Source organism: Phragmites australis, chromosome 1, assembly GCF_958298935.1.
Source record: "Phragmites australis chromosome 1, lpPhrAust1.1, whole genome shotgun sequence".
In the NCBI taxonomy this organism is placed as follows: Eukaryota; Viridiplantae; Streptophyta; class Magnoliopsida; order Poales; family Poaceae; genus Phragmites; species Phragmites australis.
This window is the reverse complement of record NC_084921.1, coordinates 23414309-23438351: the sequence shown is the minus strand read 5'-3', so window position 1 is coordinate 23438351 and position 24043 is coordinate 23414309. Positions and strand designations below refer to the sequence as shown.

At 38.9% G+C, this 24043-nt stretch overlaps 1 protein-coding gene across 11 annotated transcripts in view; it reads right to left on the bottom strand.

The window, feature by feature from the left end:
* Nucleotides 1-22672: 22672 nt before the first annotated feature.
* Nucleotides 22673-24043, bottom strand: part of LOC133912944 (uncharacterized) — a 39322-nt gene continuing 37951 nt past the window's right edge. For all 11 annotated transcript variants that reach the window (XM_062356004.1, XM_062356020.1, XM_062355988.1 and 8 more), the window contains one exon: nt 22673-23940. The gene's annotated coding sequence lies outside the window, so the exon portion shown is untranslated. The remainder of the gene's footprint in view (nt 23941-24043) is intronic.

Genomic DNA, 24043 nt, shown 5'->3' with positions numbered 1-24043 from the left:
ATGGAACCATGCCTCCCCCCGAGCATCCATCTCCGGGGCTCGGGCAAGCTTCCCAAAGGCTACGGCGTGAGTCATCAAGCCTCAAGAAAGATTAGCCAGAAGGGGAACGCCGGTCATCCTTTGCCTGCAAGGAAGTGACTCGCATTAAATACCTAGGTTCGTGGATGCCGTCCTGACACCCCAGTACAATGGAGGTTATCTTGACACCCCTAACAACACGTCGCCGGGCCGTAATTGGCGACTGGCTCACTCCTCAGGGTGCAGGCACCACAATAGTTACTATGGTAGATATTTATCCTCTATGCAGGGTAAAAAGTAGTTATCCGGGATAAGGCCCAGTAATTCGGTCAGGTCTTAGATATTTAATAACTTGTATACTATGCTACATACCACCCTATAAAAAGGGGGTCATGGTCATCTGGGGGGAGAGGAGGTCACAAGGAGAACGCTCAAGGCAACACACGGGACACAGAGGTGCCCAAAAACTAAGTCACTCTGTGATACTGCCCCCCCCCCCCCCAGACTGATCCATTTTTCTACTATCCATACATTTTTTTGTGTTCCCTCCTCTCAAACTTCGTCTCCAAGCTTGAGTCTCCTCCTTAGAAAAAACTCTCACCGTACTTGCTGGGGCAAGATGATCTCTTGCCCCAACAAGCATGATTTTCCCGGAGCTTTGACTAACATCGATTTCCAAGTAATAGACGAGTAACCGAAGGGCGCTCATGCTAAATAATTTCTTCATCTAAGATTTCAAGTTGTTGATGTCTTCAGCACATCCTCTGGTGATTATCATGTTATCCACATGAACTCCAACAAGCAAATCAAAGATGTCATTGTTGCAGGTGGATTCATCCTTGTCAATGACTCAGCACCCATGACCCGCTAGTTCGGGACCCTTCCACCCATGGTTATTTTTTAGCATGAGGGTGAAGTCTACACGCATCAGATGCAAGAGCTAGCTCAAGCTCACCAAACGAAGAAGGCTAAGAATCAAGCTTTTGCCGAGATCAAGGAAGAATGCCACAACAACATCGTTGAGGCTAACACCGTGTTGGAGAGATTCGCTCTCACCAAGAAGACTGAAGCTGAGATGGTAGTGGCTTTAGTCATATTTGTGAGAACAAATTTTTCGGGTTTGGGAAATTTTTTTAGGCCAAATTCGGCTTGAAAGAATGAGTTCTCACCCCCTAAAGTTTTTGTACTATTTTTGGAACAGGCGTTTGTGTCCATAGCCACCACACCTTACATAAAACTTGAGCAGAAATATACAATAGTTCCTATTCTAGTGCCCCCAAGGTGAGAAAAATAAAAAAAAAATTTGAATTGGTCATTAGTGAATATAGAACAACTTGGCTAGCTATTTACTCTAGAAAGCCTTGTGGTAATTCTATTGAAGTTAAAGCTATCAACTTTGTAGTTTTTAAATACTCCCGCTGTATTGCAACACGTATTCCTTTTCTCATGTAGTTTTCATGAGCAATAACCTAAAGGCACCAAAAGATCTAATAATGCATCTCTTTCATCACAATTTTTTCTCCTTTTCTTCTGTTATGTTCTTGATTCTTCTTATGTGGGATAAATTCTTACATTTCACGAACTTGGATTTAACAACTTATTGACTATGATTGGCTCAAATACCTTCATATTTTGTTACAATTAAATGCTCATTTGTCACATTTATATTCTCATCAAGATTGTGCTTTTAGACTTTCCTCCTATCTCATTCATAAGTCATTGTTGGTGGGTCGTTCGTAATAGTGACCCATCACCAATGAAGTCATTGGTGCTGCATGAGAAAAATAAAAGAAAAATAGCATCATTAGTTATGGGTCACAAATTGACCCATCACTAATGACTGGCCTAGAATGACCTGTCACTGATGAGTTTATCATTAGTGATAGGTCACAACTTGACTCATCACTAATGACTGGCCTAGGATGATCCATCACTGATGAGTCGTTATTAGTGATGGGTCATAAACTATGATCCATCACTATTATCATCAGTAATGGATCATATTACGACCCATCACTAATTTTGTGTCTCATTTGCCTATTTTTCACGTAGTGATATAAATGAAAAGATGCCCAAATTTAGTATGAAATTTAACCCATATCCTAAATAACTTTTGATGGAGTGGATGTTTATAGGACATGCACTGAATCATATACTTGATTTAACCAATTATGCATGTCTAATAGCATAGCATGGGTATTGGTTATTTTCTGATTTAAACTGGTGCATAATCCAAAAAACCATGGGCGTGATGATCAAGTCTTGTTAGAGTGATGAGAGAGCCCTGACCTAAAGCAGTGCCACCGCTTGCTAATACATGAGAAACTTCATTACAACTAGCTAAGTGCCCGTGCATTGCAAAATACAAACATTGGACACAGTAACATCAAGCACAAATTCAAGGTATAGAGATATGGTTCACCATTGGAGCGCCACCAAACGAATATGTCGAGAGTGATGCCATAGTTTGATTTCAAATAGGATCTAAAAAAGGAGGAGATTATCCACTAATTTTTCTTCTAATTTATTCATTTATTTTTATTAGTAAAATGGGTCCCAAATCTATTACCAGTAAGGAGGCAAAGAGGCTGGAGAACGAGGGTGGATGGCAAAGTGGGTAAATTATTTGAATTTTATGGATTTTTATTAGATGGGGGAGAGTAGGAAGAGGTGATATGGGAACTAACTCGTGTTTATATATAGTAGAAATTACAAGAGCATTAAGAAACACTAAACTTGCTAAATATTTCCCTAGAGCTTGCGCTTTGTTTCAAGAAACAAATCCCAAATTTGAGCGCTTATACTAAAACCTTACCTCCATAACACAACCTTTGTATCACATATTATGTGTTCTTATAGAAGTTCTCTTTTGTAACACAACCTCTGTAACAGATATTATGTGTTTCTGCATTACTTTCTTGTAACACCTTTTCAAGCCATACATGGTATGTGTTACAAATTATTTCAGTAATATATACTAGGTGTTACAATGATATTTCTTAACACACTAGTAAAAGCTTATCTTGTAGTAGCGTATATAGATCTATCCTAGTCGATGACTTCTATGCTTAGCTTGTGGTGCCTTCTAGCTTGTGTGACTTATTCGACTTGTCTTACGCAGGAGGCTCCTTATATATATGGGGTATCTTATATTCTCTGGAGTCATTCATCTTGTTCATGGAGATAAACTTCTCTATTTACGGGATACCCTAGGTACCCACGGGTAGTTTCCTTTTATCCTGGGATACCCTTCCCAAATATAGAGAAATGCCTTGAGAATTACAAGAAATCCTACAGTGTCCGGATATGGTAGTTATCCATTCGTCATCATCAAGCCCCCTACCAGTATGTGAAATGAGGCTTCGATGGGTCAAGTACTTGGCTAGCAAAGATAAGCATTTTGTTCGACCGCGTCATTGAGTAAGACTCGGGTTCTCGATTAGGATGATGTGTGTAACTTTATCCTCTAGGTTCTTAGTTCATCTATTCAGGGTTCTGAACGCCTACGAGTTTTCAAGCAAGTCCCCAAGAAGGTGTTTCATCCAAGTAAGATTTCTGATTAGCCCAAAAATATCATTCTGTCCTTGCAAAAATATAGGGAGGAGAAGACTTGTCACTGGCTGGGTTCAAAAGTTGGACTATCGCAGCGGAGATTTTGGTTAGTGGTGAGAATCTTCTCAATTTCTTTCGCTGCGGTTTTCGCTTCCCCCCTTCCAACTTTCTTCTTGAGGTGCTTTCTTACTATGGCTTGGAGCTTATTCACCTCAACCCCAACTCCATTGTCATGTTGAGTGTCTTCACACATTTGTGAGAGGGCTTCTTGGGTCTGTGCTCGTCCCTCAACCTTTTTAGGTATTTTTACCTATTGAAGGGGTTCAAGAGCAAGGTCACTGACGGCACCAGATTTTGTCTCCGGGAGGGAAAGACGATGGTGTACATTGATTTCTCCAACAAGAGCTCCTGGTCGGGATGACACAAGAGATGGTTCTACTGCCAACCTGACCCACCAAGGCTTTCTTAACGAGGTCTTCCCCCACTATTAGGCATGCCTGGACTGAAGAGCCACTAATGACCAACCTTCACCAGAGTCTTATTAAAGACATTCAGTATTTGAAGGAGAAGGGGCTAACAGTGTGTGACCTGTCAGGATTTCATCAAGCGTCGTCCGAGTTCTCTAAAGTCGAGGATCACCGGCGCTTGGCAATTCCCAGCCAAGGTGGATCTAGCCCTCACGAACTATTGTTGCTTGTCATTTCATGCAGTGCTTTTGCCGAATTAGGTAGACAAGAGGACCAAGCTCCTGTTTGACGCAATCCTCGTCCTTTGCTGCTTGGAATGGGATGGGCCAAGCAATTAATTTGCATACTCTTAACATTGTGTAGACCATCTAGTTGTGTGGAACAAAAGGGTGTACTTGCAGGGTGTTCCATTGGTGCAAGGGGGCTTCCGTTGTTGAGGTGTATTCACGTGACGGTGAAACCTTAGCGGACATGCACATGCTGAGAGGAGCATTGCAGAGTCTTCGTAGTGATTTCCTGGCCACACACTTTGGAAGTATGTAAGTGTTTAATCGGTATGGGCATAATGGACAATCATGATATGTGGGTAAAGTGTACAACCTCAGCAAAGTATAAAACTGGTTAATTAGTCGTACTCACGGTTATGAGTAGCAAAAAAATCTCACATGATTAGAAGTTGTTTTGGTCAATCGTAGTGGTGGGAACTATGATTGAGGAATAGTTCAACCCTAGTGGTGGGAACCATGGTTGAGGCGTTAGAAGGTTGGTTGATTCAAGATGGTTAGAATCTTGAGGTGGTCATTTATTTACTATTATTCACTTAATTATTTATTTGCCTTTTAAAATATTTTACATAAATGATGTTTTTTGTAAAAGAGTCATATTGCAATATTGTTGTCAAGTCTTCGTATGCATAATATTTCTTCACAACTTACAGCATGTGTCCACTCTTTCTATCACCAAACACTCAGTTGGAGAAGGTATTAAAGAGTTCGCTGAGGATGGATCGTTCTAAGTTGCTTTCTACGTCGGTTTTCCTGTAGAGTCATCATGAAGAATTAGAGTCTATGTAGTTCTGCTACAGTTTTATCTAGATCTTGGCCCTTGAATGTCACTTTTGTAAAGATAATTAATGATGTTAAGTGTGATATTGTGATGATATTCATCTATGAAGCTATTATGTATTGGGATTCATTTCTAGGCTTAGCATATAGATGAGATTTGTCTTTTTCTTGATCGGTCTTGACACTGGAGCGTGAATTCCCGCACGCTCGGAAACTAGTCTTTACCGTAAAGAAAGATTTGGATGCATGAGTGGTCATCCAATTAGAGATAGTCTAAGGTGTTTGATCCGAATGAAAAAAGGAGGTTGTTGTACGGTCATCCAATTTGGATGCATGCATGCGTGACCAAATCAGTCAGGGCTGCTAGGCGGCTGGAGATAAAAAGAGACGAGAGGTGACGACTTCTTTGAGGTTTTGAAGGCTGGCGGTCACTATGGTTTGTATGGTGCTTTTGGTTGGCACTTGTGACATGTTTTGTTCAATAAAGCTCAGCAAGTTTGACAGCAAATTGTTGTCTACGGCCGATTGATTTAGTGAGTTCGGTCTGTTTTTCACTGTTAGAAGATCATTTGCAGTTTTTTATATAGCCATTGGATTTGAATTCCATACATTAACATAGATTCGCACTGAAGTCTAGTTTCTTCTTGCAAATTTTCATCAAATTTTATTGGCTAGATTTGGAGTAATCTGGGTTCTAGTGTGGGTTAGTCTGGGTTTAGTCAGATCAGGATTTGTCGTAGTTCCATCAATTTTGCCCATAGTTTTCCATGTTCTTTGGTAAAAATTGAACCTAACAAAGGTCTAAATCATGTTTGTCAAGTTTGACATAAAATAGATTTGAATTTGATAAGTTATTGTACTTTTTGTTTGGGTCAGTATTCTTGTACTCAATGTAGCTCGAGATTTCGGTACTTTTTTTAGAAAAAGGGAAGCTTTATTAACTTTTATCATTACATTAAACTAATACAACCGCACAATAGTTTTCTCCCAGCCTCTGCATAATTAAGATATACATAGCTAAAACAAGATAAAACAAAGCACCATAATCCAACAAGCCAGAATGAAAACTCTTCAGCACAATTATTGGGCTTCAATGTGTATCCTAAACTATCATCCAAACTAGCTAAAGAGCTCTCTGGACACTCACTCCAAACATGTAGCTATCGTAGTAACCAATTTGCAATGCTCATGCTGGTGCAGCACAGACCATGAGCGGAGCCAGTATGTACATGTAAAACAGCCTGCAATGGAGAAATAAATTTATTTTTGTTAAAGATAATATAATTTTTGTATAGCCATATGGACCGACAAAAGGTGTCCGTTGTTGCCAATATATTGGCTTTCAATTCTTTACTAATACCCTAAAACCAATTCCCAAATATATTCAGTGCACTTTGTGGTGGGTAGAGATTTGAGGCCACCTAGACTATGAACCATGCAGAACAGACGAAGCAACAATCAAAGAAGAGGTGCTTAATTATCTCTTTTTTTGACAAAAGCAACAATTCTAGTTCCCTAACCATTGTCATTGAATCAGATTATCTTTTGTTAAAAGAATTCCTTTGTGAATGTACCAAAGAAACATTTTTATTTTTAGCGGTATCTTAAGCTTCAATGTTAAGCTCCATCGAAATTCGTCTCATTCATGTTCCAAGGTGATATTGCTAAGGCGTATTAATAATTCTATCCATGCTACCAAATTTGGAACATCTAGATCCCGCATTATGTTTGGAGGATTAGGCTATTATTGACAATTCTTTTGGTATTCTGGTAGGTTGAACTAGGGTTAGGGTGATTAGTTTTGAGTCTTTTTAGTACTCTAATAGTTTTTGAATTACTTGTCATATTTTTCGCTATATAGTCACTTTTATTTGTAAAAAAATAGTAGCGATCATTCAGCCCTCCCCCCATCAAAGTCATCTTGTTATACACGATCCTACAATAACATCTGAGGAATTTAACCAAATCAGCGAACTGATTGTGTTGCCACTTCCGATAGAAAACAAGCCTACAAGGCAAAAACCACTGTGGCATTGTGCCAACAGTACCAATAAATGAAGGCCGTCTTGTGTCCAATTTTGTAGTTTAGAAGTGGAAATTAAATCGGACTTAAGCAATAGTTCAGGGTATAAAATGAACTTTTCCCAATAAAGTTATACAAGATTAATGCATGATTTATCAAATATATCTATGAGATAATATTTGTTAAAATAGGATTACAGTAAGATCATCTAGGATTTATTTTCTAAAAGGAAAGTAAATAAATTTTATATGGCAGCAGTGCTATCTTTAGCACCTGGACAGCATGGATTCTTGGACATAAAACAAAATACAAGTTCACTCTTACCCTTATTGTTCCTAAATAATAATATTGTGATGGGGCCAAATATTTGTTGTGAAAAAATAATTGAAAAACAAAAGGCTGATTTTGCATCTATAAAGCTTCTCAATTTAAGATGGCAAAAACATACTCATCTTTGCACAGGAAAAGGAAATGACATAGAAAGGAAAGGAAAGGACTAATTTGTAGCTCCTGATAATATTCTTCTATGGATCTATTATCTTGGTTTAAGTGCCACAATTTTTTACGTGAATCACATTTAAAAAATGGTGGAACAAATCTATTATACATAGCAACCTTTAAAGTATCCCATGTAGTAGACGCTAACCTATCGTTACATACCCTATTCCACCAAATGATGGCAAAATCTTCGAATTCACTAGTGGCTTAGCTAACTCTATGCCCTTTATGAACTAAATGAGCATTAAATTTCTATTCTACCTTCTTCTCCAAATCTAGATACATTTTAGCATCATAAACACCCACAAAAGATGGCATGGTAAACATAACTTTAGCAAATGGGTCATTATTAACACATGCATTATATTGAAAGTTATTACCTCTCGTATCTTGATGGTTGAAGTTCAATCGTTCCATTGTCGTGCATCAATGGCATCGTGGTTGTGCATCTCATTATCATCAACATCCTCATGTTCATGAGTTGCACCATGAGGATCTACGCACGCAATGTTCAGTGGCTGATTGATCAACCTATCAAAACGTGCATTAAGCATTGCAATACTATCGTTAAGTCATTGCAACATAGTATTTGTTTCTACAAGCTTCTTATCAATGTCGTCATTAATAGCATGACAGTGCTCATCCAACACCATCATGTATTCTTCCCTCAAAACATACTCTTGCGCATCTAATGCTTCTCCTACCATGGTTAGTAGCAAATAAAAGACAACAAAAATTTATTATATCTATCAACTACTAGGTGGTGGAGGTGGAGATGGAGGTGGAGATGGAGGTGGAATCACACACTCTTAAGTGTCTTACCACGTTCTTGTAAGTGTTATTACCAGTCACAACAGGTGGCACAACCAGTAGCTGGTTCGTGATACCTTATCGGGTGCGAGTGAGGCGGTTCTAAGGGAAAATGTTTGGATCAAGAGAATGTGGATCTCGGACAAGCAATATTTAGTAGCAAGGAATAGCAATAACAAAATCAAATTAGCAAAGCTGAATAAAAAATCCACAGTACTCATCACAGTTGCTGGCCCAAACACGTTCCTAAAACTAGCTCAAGCAAGTCAAAAATAGGATAGATACAAGCACAATGGAATAAAATTCATAAAGCAAACTGAATTCTCCTTCTTTTCTTTCTAAATTTTTTGTGTACTCCTTTTTTGGCACTCTTTGCTTCTTAATTTATTTTCTTTTTCTCTTTTTTTTGCGAATGTGTAACAAACTCAAATCTCTTCTACTATCTTTTCTAGGTCTAGTGAGATGAGTGGAACACAAACTTTTTCTGGAGAGCTAGTGTATAAAAGTAATAAAAAGATAGACTTTGGCCAGCTTCTATTTCGGCTATGGAATTTCCACTCATACTTTGTTTGTAGGGCACGATATGATGACTGCATGGGGTATTCGGGAGTAGCCAGAAACAAATAGACTCTGACTAGGTTGTATGGATGAAAGTGGGTAGGTGGTCGAATCCGACTAGATGATCAGACTCAAGTAGATGGTCAAATCCGACTAGGTTGTCAAATTTGAGTAGGTGGTCGAATTCGACTGGAGAGTCAAATTCAAGTAGGTGGTAAAATCTGAATAGGGGGTCGAATCTGAGTACGTGGTGGAGGCGGCTAGTGACACGATCTCGGTTATAGCAGACCAAAACCCAAACCGCAACCAATTCAACTAAGGGCAAGCCGAGATATACAATGACTAAATTAGCAAAGACTCGACACTAGAAACTAGACCACGATGACTAGGCTAGCAACAAAGACACCGACGATGGACTCAAACTCAACAATGCAAAAACTGAAATCAAAATTGTGAAAGGAACAAAGTGATTTGGACAGCGAAAAAACTAATATATAAATCTTTTTGCTGGGCAATTTTCAGGACTCAAGGTAATGGGCAGCCGAAGCTCTGATACCACTTGATGGAGTGTAGCTTGATCTTCTGAAAGATAATATGATAAGTCAATTTGGTAGAGTTTCGACGTTGATGATCCATAAGATCCGACCAGAACAGATCAAGAACCTTCACAACCACTACACTGCTACTATGTAGTTATCAACTGTGTCAAAATGTGATTGACTTTGCCAAGAAAGCTTTTCCTGTAACTGAATCGAGAACACAAGTAAGAAAAAGATAGATGTAATCTAAATATTACTAATTACCAATGAAGAACATGAGTTAGGGTTCCATAAATCAAACAAGTGGCAAAACTATCTAAAACAGAATAATCTAAGTAAAACTCAAGCTAAACTACAACGGCTACTGTATATATATAGGGGATTTGAAGAGGTTAACCTAAGGTTGTGTGGCCATAGGGAGAGGCGTACACAACCTAGACTCCGACTCTGACAAGCTTACAAGACCTGATAAGACCCACAACGGTTATGCGACACTTTATTTTATAGACTCTGATTAAACTATAAGGAATCTAAGGATGAGACCAAATCTATTGGAAAGAGCTCGTCATAAGCTTTCTAGAAAGTCTAAGAACATCTCAATTGGACTCCATATGCGAAAGTTATGCTTATTTTATTGATGTGCTATCTTGAAACTTCGAACTGAATTTGAAGTCCGACTAAAGCTCGATTTTGAGTCTGAGTAGACTTGACTTTCAAGGGTGATGTCTAGGTGAGCTTGTAATGAACAGTGAGGAAATTCGGATTTTGAGTCTCATATTCTTAAGCAACAAATCATCATAATAATTTAGTAGCAACACATCCAATAAAGCATGAACAGTGAGAAACGAATTTACCCGATGGTTTAATCGTCTCAATTGGACTCCATATATGAAAATTATGCTCATTTTATTGATGTGTTATCTTGATATTTCGAACTTAATTTGGAGTCCGACTAGAGCTATTTTTGAGTTCGAGTAGACTTGGCTTTCAAGGGATGATGTCTATGTGAGCTTGTAATACTTCTCCCATATTCTTAAGCAACAAAGCATCATAATAATTTAGTAGTAACACATCCAAGAAAGCATGAACAATGATGAACGAATTCACCTGATGATTTAATCATCATGCATATGCTCTTGTAATTGGTCGTTGTATATCTTAAGGAGTAGTGCTGCCTGTATCCGAATGAGTGATGTTCTCATCAGATTAGTTGTTACCTGGGGGTAGGAAAGCGGATCAAGGAATCTGATTACGTTCCATATTAGTGGGGTCTAAGTACGAATTTGAGTTGTGTGATTAAGACTTGTGGATGGTAGATATCAAAAGATCATGCATAACTCTTGCATTATATATCTAATTATTATAGAAGAACTAGACTGATTTTAGTAATTAGATATAGATGGAAGAAAATAATGCTGTATTAATACTTTTTAATATTGATAGCACCTAATAGTTGCATGTTTCCAAATTGATTGAAGGTTTCCAAATAATTGAGAGGGAGGACACATCGACCAATTTTTATTGTGAACCGTTTGATCGTGTAAGATATACAGTGGAAATATAGGAAGTATAGATATAGATGAGTGGGGTTGCCTAGGATGTTTTGCAACAAATCCCAAGGATCAAATTAACTGGTCTTTACAAAAGATAGATACGTTGGCAGCCAGGACATAATCAATTTATAATATAAGAAAGTGTTACACCAAATAAAACTGAGATATGTTGACAACCTAGAGGCAATCACCAGGTGGTCACTATTCTCTGAAGTTCACGAACTACCTGTGCACATGGCGATCCAAAGCAAATAAATTGTGCAAGAGCTAGCGATTTTCTTGGTTCTTCTCGGATCTGTAACTGCCACACATGTTCAGGGTAAGTCACAGCTTTCCAGTCGAAGGGATGCGCTATTTTATGCCGTTGTTTCTTCACAGTTTATAGAGTCACTTCAGTCGTTGTTTTCAGATTTTAACCTTACAGTTACTAATGTACAGTCCGAAGGATCAGACCAAAAATTGACTTTGTGCCATGTCAGTGAGCATCAATTAGGGACTTCAGCAACAAATGCTACTGCAGCCTTGACACATGGCTGATATATGCATAAGCGATAGCTGAAGAGTGCAGGCAGAACTGCCCCAACGACCACAAACCACCTGCCGCGGTTAACCTTCTATGATCCTGAATAATCCGTACCTCATGTATGACGTATGAAATTGGATGTGATAATAAGTGATACACAGCTGGATGATTGGGAGGACGCAACTAGTATACTTGATCCTTTTGCAAATTGATTGCATGTTTATCTTCTGAACTGCAGCCCTGAGACTACAATTGCATTAAATCCATCATGTAACACGATGCGCTTAAATAACATTCCACATTATATATATTCCACGTGTCCGACACCAAACCAATCCAACTCGCCGGACCAACCCAATAGACCCGCGGGTGGGGAAACACATTATAAATAGGAAAATAAATATTATAAAAAACACATGTTACAAAATAGAAAAACTTGTGTCAAAATAACCAAAAAGATATATGTTTACGTGATCAGAAAAATACATATTATCGCAACTGGAAAATATATATTGTGTGACCAGCAAATAGGCTTGGCATGACCGAAAATTCACTATTAAATGATCAGAAAATAACCATTCTAAAATTGAAAATACGTTAATTTATTTGACAGTAGCGCCATATATGAAGTATAGAGGAATACCAACCTGTGAGATTTTCTCTCTAAATATGAAAATAAATCATGTAATTAGAAAACAATCTTTAGGTAATCAGGGAAGAGATTTCCTCTCTAAATAAGAAAACTAATCACGTAATTAGGGAACAATCTGCATGTAATCAAGGAACATAAAAATAGGTAAAATGATCAGGTAACCGTATATGTGCTTTTCTCAAGACGGTTACTATTTTACTGTTGTGGTCATATATGTGATGCGCAAAATTATTTATTTTATTATTTTAATCTTGTGAAATTACTTGTTTTGTTGCTACTAACTAAATGTCCATACCTTGCAACAAATATACAAACATTGGATGCGGTAATATCAAGCATAAACTCAAGATATGAAGATATGTATGCGCCATGGTAGCGCCGCCGAATGATAAAGTTGATAAATTATTAAAAATTTAGGAGTTTTTATTGGATGGAGGAGAGTATGGGAAGAAGTGACGTGGGAACCAGCTTGTGTTCTATATACTAAAGATTGTTGCTATTTGCATTTTTCAATTTTTTGTTACATCTTAGATTATTTTCCTTAACAACTATTTCATCATTTTCTAGTTCTAATGATTATCTTTTTCGGTCGAGTAAAAGACGACTTCTGTGTTAACCAAAAATATTTTATCATTTGCTCAATATTTTTCTGGTTCTAATAATTATTGTTTTATCGAATTGGAAGATAAAAAATGGGGATAACATAAACTGAATGATTTGTCCACTCAAAATTAAACCAAAAAAGAGAAACAATTGTCACAATATATGATTCAGCATATATCTTTCTGCGCTAGAAAAGATTTTAGAAAAAGTCCCTTAGCACATCACATTAAATCAAGATCAAAATTGTATAGAAAGAAACCCAACGCTTAGATTGAACCCACGCTTCCACCGTTAAGTACATCGATTGGGTCGATCGTGAAGACTGGAGAGACGTGAGAAATGGACGGAAGTGCTGATGGAGATTCCACGTGTATAACGACGCTTGGACCGATGGACAATGTCTTGGCTCGTCAGTCGACATCTGGGAGTGAGCACAGTGAGGCGAAGAGATTCATGACCCTCTCAAAATTGCCCCCATCAGCACTAGCTACAAATATGGATATGTAGATCTTCAACAGTTTATGGGGGATTAGAAGGAAGAGAATGAAATAACCGCTATTTAAAGTCTTGCGGGATGGCCTTTTCCGGTTGCGGGAGTAAAATTACTGCTTTTTAATGTTGTTGGATGACTTTTTCGGCTGCAGGAGTGGATGGGGTGTTGAATACTTATTTAGCACGCTGAGAGTTAAATAGGAGTTATATATATACATACATATAGGGACACGCTATTTAACACCCCAACCAACCCAACCCCGTCAAATCGGCCCGCAATCGAAAAATCACTTTTACAAAACTGAAAATCACACATTATAAAATAGAAAAACTGTTGACTATAAAATCCTTAATACAAAATAGAAATTGCACATTATGAAACAAGAAAATTGATGACCATAAGCTCTTTATAACAAAAACAGGAAAACACTCATTCTGAAACTGAAAAACCGAAGAACAGAAAATCTCTATTTAATGCGCTAGGTGTTAAATAAGAGTTTTATATATATCATTGTCGGTCCATGACACCAATCGACAGTGTTGTATCACTACCTTTTCTTGTCACAAATCGGCAGCGATAAAGAAGTATCATTGCCAATCAATGACAAAACCGGCAGTGATAAAGAAGTATCACTACCGGTCCATGACACTATTTGGCAGTGTTGTATCACTTCCGATTCTTAACGGCTCACTAATTGATCAGCTATTAGAGCTTGTGAACCAAGAATGATAACTTATCACTATCGGTAATTTTCAAACTGATAGTGAAAATAGGGCACAAAAGACTTATTTTGTAGTAATAATTGATCCCTCTACACCAAGGTCCTTATCCTTAGTTGGGACTACTAAGTCAATCAAGGAGTCATCGCATGCCATTGTCATTCCAAACAACCTTGCACCACAGCCTCCGAAGAGCCACTAAATAGTCTGCATAGCCAACCAACTTCCTAAGCTGGTTTTACCTCCAGTCACCCCTTGCAAGTTAATTGAGTTACAAGATGAGGCTTCACTTGGAGACTCCCGTGATAAATATTAGAATCTTTGGGTGGATACTTCATTACTAGAGGCTCCCAGTGAGGATGATATAGATGAGGCCCTTATGGTTGTTGATGCACATATCTTAGAGGAGCCGGCTAGCACCCTCTTGCAAAGGGAGCCTTCTTCCAAGCAACCACCAATGCTGCAACTCAAGGCCTCCCCTGCAAATCTTTGTGTAAGCAGGCTAGAAGTCCTTAAGAAAGCTTCCTAATTGTCTACTTCATTGTTGGTTGATCATGCATGGCCTCTCTTTGGGTACGACCAGCAAGGTTGATGGTGCCTTTGAGGTGGACTGTCAGTCTCACGAGATAGAGTTCCTACAAATCAAGCCATCATCCCAGAAGATCATCTCACACAAGATTGCTTGTTTAGCCAGATCTAGGACGAGGAAGCCCGATTTAAAGGTGCTGAAGAGTTTGAGCATCATCGGTAAGAATGAAGAACTGATTGACGATTCATTAGAGGGCTACACAAATCACCTTATGGAGTTGCTTCTGCAAAATCTCCTTGAGTCCCTTGTCCGTTTGGATGCTCATGTCTTTTGGGATTATGTTGCTCGGTTGTTGTCCGTGGCGGTTTCCTAGGTCTTTGATTCATTCAAGTGGTTTCAGTGATTGTAGCGTGTCATAGTTTTATGTATCCGGTCCTTTTGGTGGTCTAGTTGTCGTCCAGTGTTTGCCCCCGGAGATATCTCTTGGCGTGGTGTTGTGTGTGGTCTTTTTTCTCCTTCGAGGGTGGTATACTATTCGTCTATACTTAACTCATTTTTTAATATAATAATATGAAGATCTTCTGCCTGTTCATTTAAAAAAAATCGAGCATTTCCTTCAGTTGACACTTGATTCCTCCTCTCCTTCACTTGTTTGAAGCAAGCTCGCAACCACGATAAAACCATGTGAATTCAAAGAGGAGTACAAATAGTAAATAATGCACAAAAGTAGGCACGTCTAGAAACACATGTAGTTGGGCGCACATACTTTACCATAGAAAGCACTTGCCCATGTGAAAAATATGGGCACTTGTGAATCTTTGCTGGTGGAACGCACTCCACCCCCCTTCTAAGAGACAGTTTCCCCAGTCTACATTCTTTTGAAAGTGAATAGGTGGTTCCCCTGATTTAAATTATTTTGAAAGTTCTGGAACAAGATGAAACATAAGACCTGCGTCTCTGCTAAAAAAATATTATTTGATTCATGCACTTATCCAATATATCCATGGGAAAAAAAATATTTTGTGCACTAGGGTTACAGTAAGGCCATTTGGGGTTCAGTGTTTAAAACTGTAACGAGGAATGTAAGATTTTTGTATATATGACAGCGCTGTTGTCATCTTTTTTTAAAGTGTCTTTCGGCATCGGTAAAGCATTGAATCCTCGGCTTAAATTAGAAGGAAATGGACTCTTACCCCTCTATTTGGATCAGGAGGGTTGCTTTACAAATTTTGAAGCAAATCATAGAGCTCTGTATTCATGAATGTCCCTCGACAAATTAACAGGCCTTTATATCTTGGCAGCCTGGGCGTGATAAATTTATGCTATAATGTTGAGGCCTAGAGGGAATCAATTTATTTCCACTAATACAGCACATGCCTGCCTGTATAAATGTGCATATGAACCATGGAGAACCAACAGTCACCCACTGGTCACTATATATTCTCTGAAGATCACGAACTGTGTATATCTGTGTAGATGGCTATCAACAACAAACACACCGTCCAAGCCCTTGTGATTTTCTTGTTTCTTCTTGGATGCATACCTACACACAGACTTGTCCAAATGGATTTGTCGGGCCGGGCCGGCAAGGCATTGCTCGATAGACCCAGATAAACAAACAGGCCGTGCCTTGCTGGCCTACTTGCTAGAGGCACAGCCCATGGTCGACCGTGCTGTGCCGGGCCGGTCCGAGCACGGTTACGGTACAACGGGCCGGCTGGGTGGGAAGGGGCGACCGGACGGTGCGGCGGGGGTGGGACGGCGAGGCGACCGGACGGCCGGTCGATGGAACAGGGGCGGTCACGGCAGAGGAAGGGGTGGCTAGGAGACGTGGATGGGGGCGACCAAGGCAGGGGCAAGGGCGAGGTCAGCTGGGTGACACGACTGGCGAGGCAGGACGACAGAGGCTGGGCGGTAGGGCAGCGGTGGTTGGGCCAGACCGTGTCGGCACACGGTGTCAAGGCGGTTGGACACGACCCAAGTGACTAGCGCTACCTACACATGCTCGTCATACTTTTTAAGTGGGAAGGATGCACTATTTTATATCTTTGTTTCTTCACAGCCTACTTATAGAATGACTCGGGTCATTATTCCCGTACTAATCTACCATACTCCGACAAATGAACCATACCTATACATCCATATGACATAATGATTTTATTGTCTAATAATACAGTTAATATGCTAAGAATTTTGACCATACGGTTAATTTGCAGGTCGAGAGATCAGACCAGACGATATCGCAATGCCATGTGAGTGGACACCACACGGACTACTGCCGTCGCGGCGTCGTGCTTCGTGTCAGGGACAGAGCACTGGATAACTGCCCCATGGCACAAGCTGCCTCCCACTACTTAAGAAATCACTATTTGTGGCACAGTATTAGTAACGCTGGATCAGAATATATCACTAATGCATTATTGGTTATGATTTTAGTGACGACGCGTTACTAATGTATGACTCTAGCTAGAACTCAGCCAAGATTCGTCACTAATAACTGCTCATTAGTGATGGTATGGGAATAACCTGTCACTAAAAATAATACTGATGGGTCACCTCAAAGCTTATTACTAATAATGGAGTCATTAGTGACAAGTACAAAGCACGCACATCACTAAATGTAGCCTCGGACGGATCAACTCATTAGTGATGGGTTATGAGGAGAGCTATCACTAATGAGTGATGTTTAGGGCTATTTTTGTGCCAAGAAGCTCGACCAAACATTGTTTGTTCACCGGTTGCTCGGCACAGTGGGTGTTTTTTGGCGATTCTTTTGAAGACCAACCGAAATCTTTGTGATTTGAAGATGGGATTATCCCTTGGCCTTTGAAGGTTTGCCTCTCCTTCCTCCTCTTCTTGCTCATATATGGTGGATTCTAGGGTTTGAGTTGGAATCAATGATTTTACTCCTTCTCCTAAATCTTGATACATGTGGATTGTCCCCATTGGCCTTTGAAGGTTTGCATTCCCTTTTCTCCTCCTCTTGCTCATATTTGCTAGATTCTAGGGTTTGAGTTGGAGTCCACAATTTCTCCTTCTCCTAAATCTTGATATGTTTATGGTGTAATTATATTAATTATATTCCTAAAAGTGAATTTAGTTTGTGTAACATATGTCTCACGTTCGGGAGTATTTGATTATAAATATGATTTGGCAAGTCATCATATTTATAAGAAGATGCTCCTGAATTGTCCATGAACTTTGGACAATACGAGGATATGTGATATGAATAGTAAGTTTCTATGCTCTTATATGGTTCTAGAAGAATTTCTGTGGCATCTCCATGTTGTTCTCTAGATATACACCCTCTTGACTCGTTGTCAAGACGTGTATTTGGAGAATAACATGGAGATGCTGGCGAAATTTTCTCTAGAACCGTATAAGAGCATAGAAACCAACTCGGACCACATATCCTCGAATGGGATTAGGACCTATCTTTGCCTATGTAGAAATTAGCTAGGCTCATTCGCCTTAAATAAGAGATTGGCTTGATTATATTCTTAATTTAGTTAAATTTAGTTAGAATTTTATACTAATTCAATTGTATCTACTCTGTCACTTCTATTAACAATGATTTTTTTTTAATTTGTAGATGATGGACCAAAGTTGGATGTACCTTGATTGTTGTACTTGTAACGAGTGCATGAGTAGGGTGAAGTATTTCATGAGTGTCGCAGTGGCAGAAATGGAAAGTCGGGGTAAAACGGCAATGTGGGATACATGTTATGATTGCGAGAATAAGAAGTTTCTAAAACTAGACAACGTGTATGATCACTTATTAAGGCGTGGATTCATAGAGAGGTATTACATTTGAAACAAACACGGCGAGGAATGCCTTAACGAAGGGGAAATGTGCCGGGTCCTCCTGGACGGCAATATGGATTAAGGACTCCTATCAACCGATCATTATCTCAAGGATACAGACATATTAAGATTCAATGATGACTACGTGGATTTGTGGAGAATATGGACCAAATGGTGTGCGATGCTGAGGGGGACGACGAGTATAGTGATGGTGAGTTTGCCAAATTACAAAAATGACAAATCCACTTCAGAGGGTGAGATAACCTTGTGTCGAGTTGCATAATTACTACCTGCAAGGTTGTAAACTGAAGAAGAGTTCCGCTGTTGTTCAGTACCAAAATCGTCACTTCTTGAAAGGGGACGACTACTTCCTCGTGGGCTTCATTGACTTATATGACTTCTTCAACCTCAATGGCATGGATATGGGGTTATTACGATGTTGGACATTGTAAGTCCTTTAAACTAGATGTTCATTAATTATTACCGCTAATTCTCTAATCTAACTAACTTCTTATCTGTAGACACATTGTGCAATAATCGAGGAAGAAGGAGCCCTCAGATTCCTTGACCCCAAACAATGATAGTCTCGGTGATACAACAAGATAGGGAATCCGTTGTGGGATATATGGCTAGGACAATGAGCCATTTTTTGAGGAAGGACTACCAGATAGCCGCCCACAACATGAGTGGCCATTGGATCTTACTAGTCATTACCACCAAGTGGAACTTGGTCTGGTATCTCGATTCAGCAAAAGCAGTAGTAGGAATTGAAGGCAAACGAAGAGAACATGATTATACTTTGGTCAAAAGAATCTTCAATGAGTAAGTTCTTCATGCCTTAGGTTACATATTGAACTTTTCAAACTTTTTCCAAATGTTGACTATTCGATCACTCTTTGCATGTAGGGCTTTAGACATGTGTAATCACACTGATCCAAAGTACGATCTGAAGGTGCCCTCACACTGACACATAAGACCGCCTTCGTAGTAAATGCTAACAAACATATTTGTAAATACTCTACTACTATTGTTTTTTCCTTTTGAACTGATGGTTTTTTCTCTCCAGTGCCACTACCAACCACCCGACAACGTCTATGGCTTCTACGTTGCACGTCATATACTGCTAACTATGGCGGCAAAGGATATAAAATCCCCAAATGTAAGATAATTGCATAGTCTTTTCATAACTGCTTTTATTCATTACTAATATCCGATGATAAAATAATTTTGCTCACGCTGATCGCATACTTTTTCCATAACTACTTTCATTCAGCGTGAATTCAGCTTACCGAACGGCAACATCGAGAAGTCTACACTCTTCAACATTCAAGGACGGATCGTCTCATTCATAATGACCGAAGTCGTCTCTTCAAAAGGCCAGTTCCATTGTAAGAAGACAGCGTACTGACTTATGTAATTTGTTGTTGCACTTTCAACTTATGTAATTTGTAGTTATCTTGATGTACACAATCGTCTCTCTATTCGACTTGTGGTTCCTCGTTCGACTTATGTACGTTATTATTTAAACTTGAGGGACCTCGATGTTTTACCTGATGTCAATATAGTGGATGTTTGCTGGTGGATATGTTTGCAGAAGAAGATGGCTACCAAATCCTGACTTTGCTTCAGGATGTAACCAGACAACAGAAAAAACTGGGGAGGGGATTTAGCACATTAGTGACGGGTGGAACTGTCACACATCACTTATGTTAATCATTAGACAGGCGTCTTTTAGAACCCCGTCACTGCTTTCCATCAGAACCCAGTCACTAATGATTGTCTTTAGTGACAAGTGTCTTCCTGAACCCCGTTACTATGATGGTCTTTAGTGATGAGCATCTGTACAAAATTGTCAATAATGATGAAACATTAGTGATGGGTTTTGTGGACAACTGTCACTAATGAGCATTATTAGTGATGGGCCACAGGAAACGCACATTAGTGACGGGTCCCAACTATGACCCGTCACTGGTGACCGTTATTAGTGGCGGGTCCATACCCATCACTAATGTGATATCATTAATAACATATTTAGAGTGACAGGTATCACCAGTTACTAATGACGGTTATCATCCGTCACTAATATGTCATTCTGACGTAGTACCCACCCTCCCATCGACAGAAATAATCCATACCATCTTCACATCCGACCTATGAAAATTGTTGTCATAATAAGTGATGCACACCTGAATGATTGGGAGCCAGATTCAGTTATTGTTGTATGGTGGTCGTGATCATTTTGCAGTTTGATTGCGCGTTTGCCTTGTTAACCGTGGCCCTGATATCTTAATTGCCTTGTTTCCATATATACTGTCACCAAGTTGTGCAGGCATTTTCCCATTCCTATGAAATTGAACTGACTAGCCTTCTTGTGAAGAGTCTGTTTGGAACAGACAAGAGAGTAATGAAAATAAATGAATGAAAAATACAGCAAAAAATATAAAAAGATCATTTGGATGGAGCGCAAGGAAATACAGGAATTTAAAGTGAGGATGGCATACCCGTGAGGTTGAGGTTGAATCTCAAGATTCCTTTTGCAACAAGCCATTAGATAGAGATTTCATAAGAATTTTGGAGGCATTTTTTTTGGCTGGCAAGGGTTTATATGTACTTCTTTTCATAAGATCCAATTCCTATGAAATTGCTTCATGTTTCGTTCGTCCAAAGTGGGCATTTATCTACCTTCCAAGACACGGAGAAGTTTTCACTATGTTTAACAATAGACAGTGCAGATCCAGAGTTATGAAGTAAGGGTGGCTCCCTCTGTTCTTATTCCTAGCCTCTTTCTCTTCCTCCTTCTCTCTCTTTCTCTTTCATATCCAAAAATTGAAAGGAGACTTGGGGGGCTTCCAAATGCTCCCCGGGGTGGGGGCTTGAGCCTCCTCACCCCCCTCCCGATCCGCCGCTTGTAATAGAAAGGTATAAATGTAGCATTCTGCCTATGGTACAAATTCATTAGATATATCATCATTCGGATTAAAAAATTTCGACAAAGAGGCATGTGTGATGTGATTTAAGATGGAAAAGAGCTCTAAATACAAAAGGCCCATGCGAACAGGCTTAAGCTCAGCACCAAAAGGTACAGCAGACGAGTCCTCAACACAAGACTGACTACTTAGGCGCTAAAAAGCTAATTCCCTTCATGGCATCTCCTTAATTACGTGAGGACATACTCGAGAGTTTCTTCAGTTCCAAAAATAATACCAATTGTAGATGATCTATTGACTTATCGTCTATGCTCCTTTTGGAGTTCCTTGATGACAAGAGCTCACCTTTTGGCTAGGATACTTGGATAAGGTGTGAGAGGCGGTGCATTCCGGCCCAACTGAGAATTTTCGGCCACACCTCTTGTGTAAAGAAGAAAAAGACCAAATGCTTATGTTGTAGGAATCTTAAGTTTCGTGCACAAAAAATGCAGGCTCTGGCCATTCTCTTCCCATCAATTTAACAGCAGTTACATGTTTGGTTTTGAAGCTCCCAATTATATCTTATTTTCAGAATTTTGAGACCAAACATTTCAAAACCATGTATTTGATTGGAAAAGGTGTTTTCATAATGTATGTTTGCTATCTTTTACATGTATATTACAATAGAACTAGTTAGTGCATGTACGCTGCAACAAAATCCATATTTTACATGAAATGATTCTATATTCTACATAAAACTATTATTTTCCGGACACACCATACGTCGAGCATATGATTTTGCAATAACAGAACATGTAAAGCATTCCAACATGTAACTTCACCAAACTCATTCAATTAATCAAAATTTACACCTAATTATTTCTTTGTTGAAACAAACTAATTAATCAAAATATGACAATGCAACAACATGTAATCGTGTTCTCTGCTGCAACAAACCAATTAATCAACATGTGCTACTCGGCATGTTGTTATTACATGTTGCTATGTTCTTTGCATCCATTAAAATGGAAGAAATATTACTACCTGGCATGTTGTTATTAAAACATCCAACAAGAAACATTCAATAGACGATGTTAGAGACAACACTTGTGTTCATAAATAAAAAAATGCCCTAAAATTGCTGAAAGTACTACCTCAATATACCAACGCACCATTATGAAAAGAGATGTTCGACACAGTTTTGAGGACATGATACAGTGCTAATAAAAGACATAGGACATGGTTGTCAAAAACATAAGGTCCTCTCTCGTCTCAGTTGACAAGGGGACCAAAACTTGATTAAAATGCTTTGGTGCTAAGATTAGCAAGCAAATAATTAAATTTTTGTGTGATCAAATAATAGGAAAACAAAAAGGAAAATAAAACAGCTTTCTAATAACCAGAGAATTAGATTATTTTTTCCTAGTGCTCATTTGTATTAAGTTACAATCTATACGGTCATATGCGGGGAGCCATTAAACCAACTGCTTCACTTTAGTAAGCCCTTCTTTACTTACTCTCACTGGGGCCTTTTATATAATATGAAGAGTAAACAAGTTACCACAATTTATTAGCACTGAAAAATGACTTTATTGATCCCTATACACAACAGTTATATGAAGTAAATAAAAAAGGTATCAAGTGAGCACCAATAATTTGGTACTGTGAGGCTACTATTTCTTACAAGGTGTAATCATATCATGGTATCAACCAGAACTGTCTATAAATCAATAAGAGAGAACAATAACAATAAGTCACCATGAGTTCCAAAAGGAAATTTGCACAAGGTGGGGGGGGGGGGATAATCAGTAACCTCATTTCCTACTGGGAATTTCATCAAACACATCGAGGGTAGAAGGACTAATATACATTATTAGATTGACCTTTCCATAATTAATTACATGGAGAAAGCGTTTGGGCAAGGCAGGTATTTGACTCACCTCATAATTCAACACACGCCTCCAAATAAAAAAAAGCATTATAACGTTAGTGAACAACATATAAATGCAATGCATATTTCCCAGCTAGTTCTTCTTACATGATGATGTCTCTATTATTGTAGAAGAATAAACCAAACCAGACATCTGCAATTTTTATAATTTCAGAAGGACAATATTTCAAAACAATAGGCCACATAAAATGTTCGAATGCCATAAGGGGGGTTGTTGCCCACATTTCAGATGACCATATGAGCTCTATAAGCTCCATTTTGTTAAAAAAAATTGTCAGTTTCAGCAATAAACAAACCTCATATCTTTCATCAAAGAGTCACAGGATATGTGCATATTAGCAGAGCTCATGGTGAGAACAAGACCATTAGATTCAAGCATCGCATCAGATACAGTTATGTCAGTGTCTGAAGCCTTTGTGCACTATAGGGTACTGTTTTCTGTTTTAGATCTTTGGTGATCTTTTTGAACACTAAAAACTCATTGAGAACAAAATAGATCAGATCTCGTGTTTATGTCATCAAAATTGCAAATTGAACACAGAATTATAATGCAAAAATGTGCCAAGTATGATATCATAATTCTATTGGGTGAGTTGAAGAATTCTTGCCTTGAGTGAAACGTTTGCATCAAACCATCCCAAATGAAGCACACTGCTACAGCCAGTCAGCCAAGGATATCTATACAACTTTAGCTACTCAGATATTTACCAAAGCATGAACTAATTAACTTCTTGTTCATGATTTGTGTGCCCCATGCCTTATAAATGTAGGCGGCAAAGAA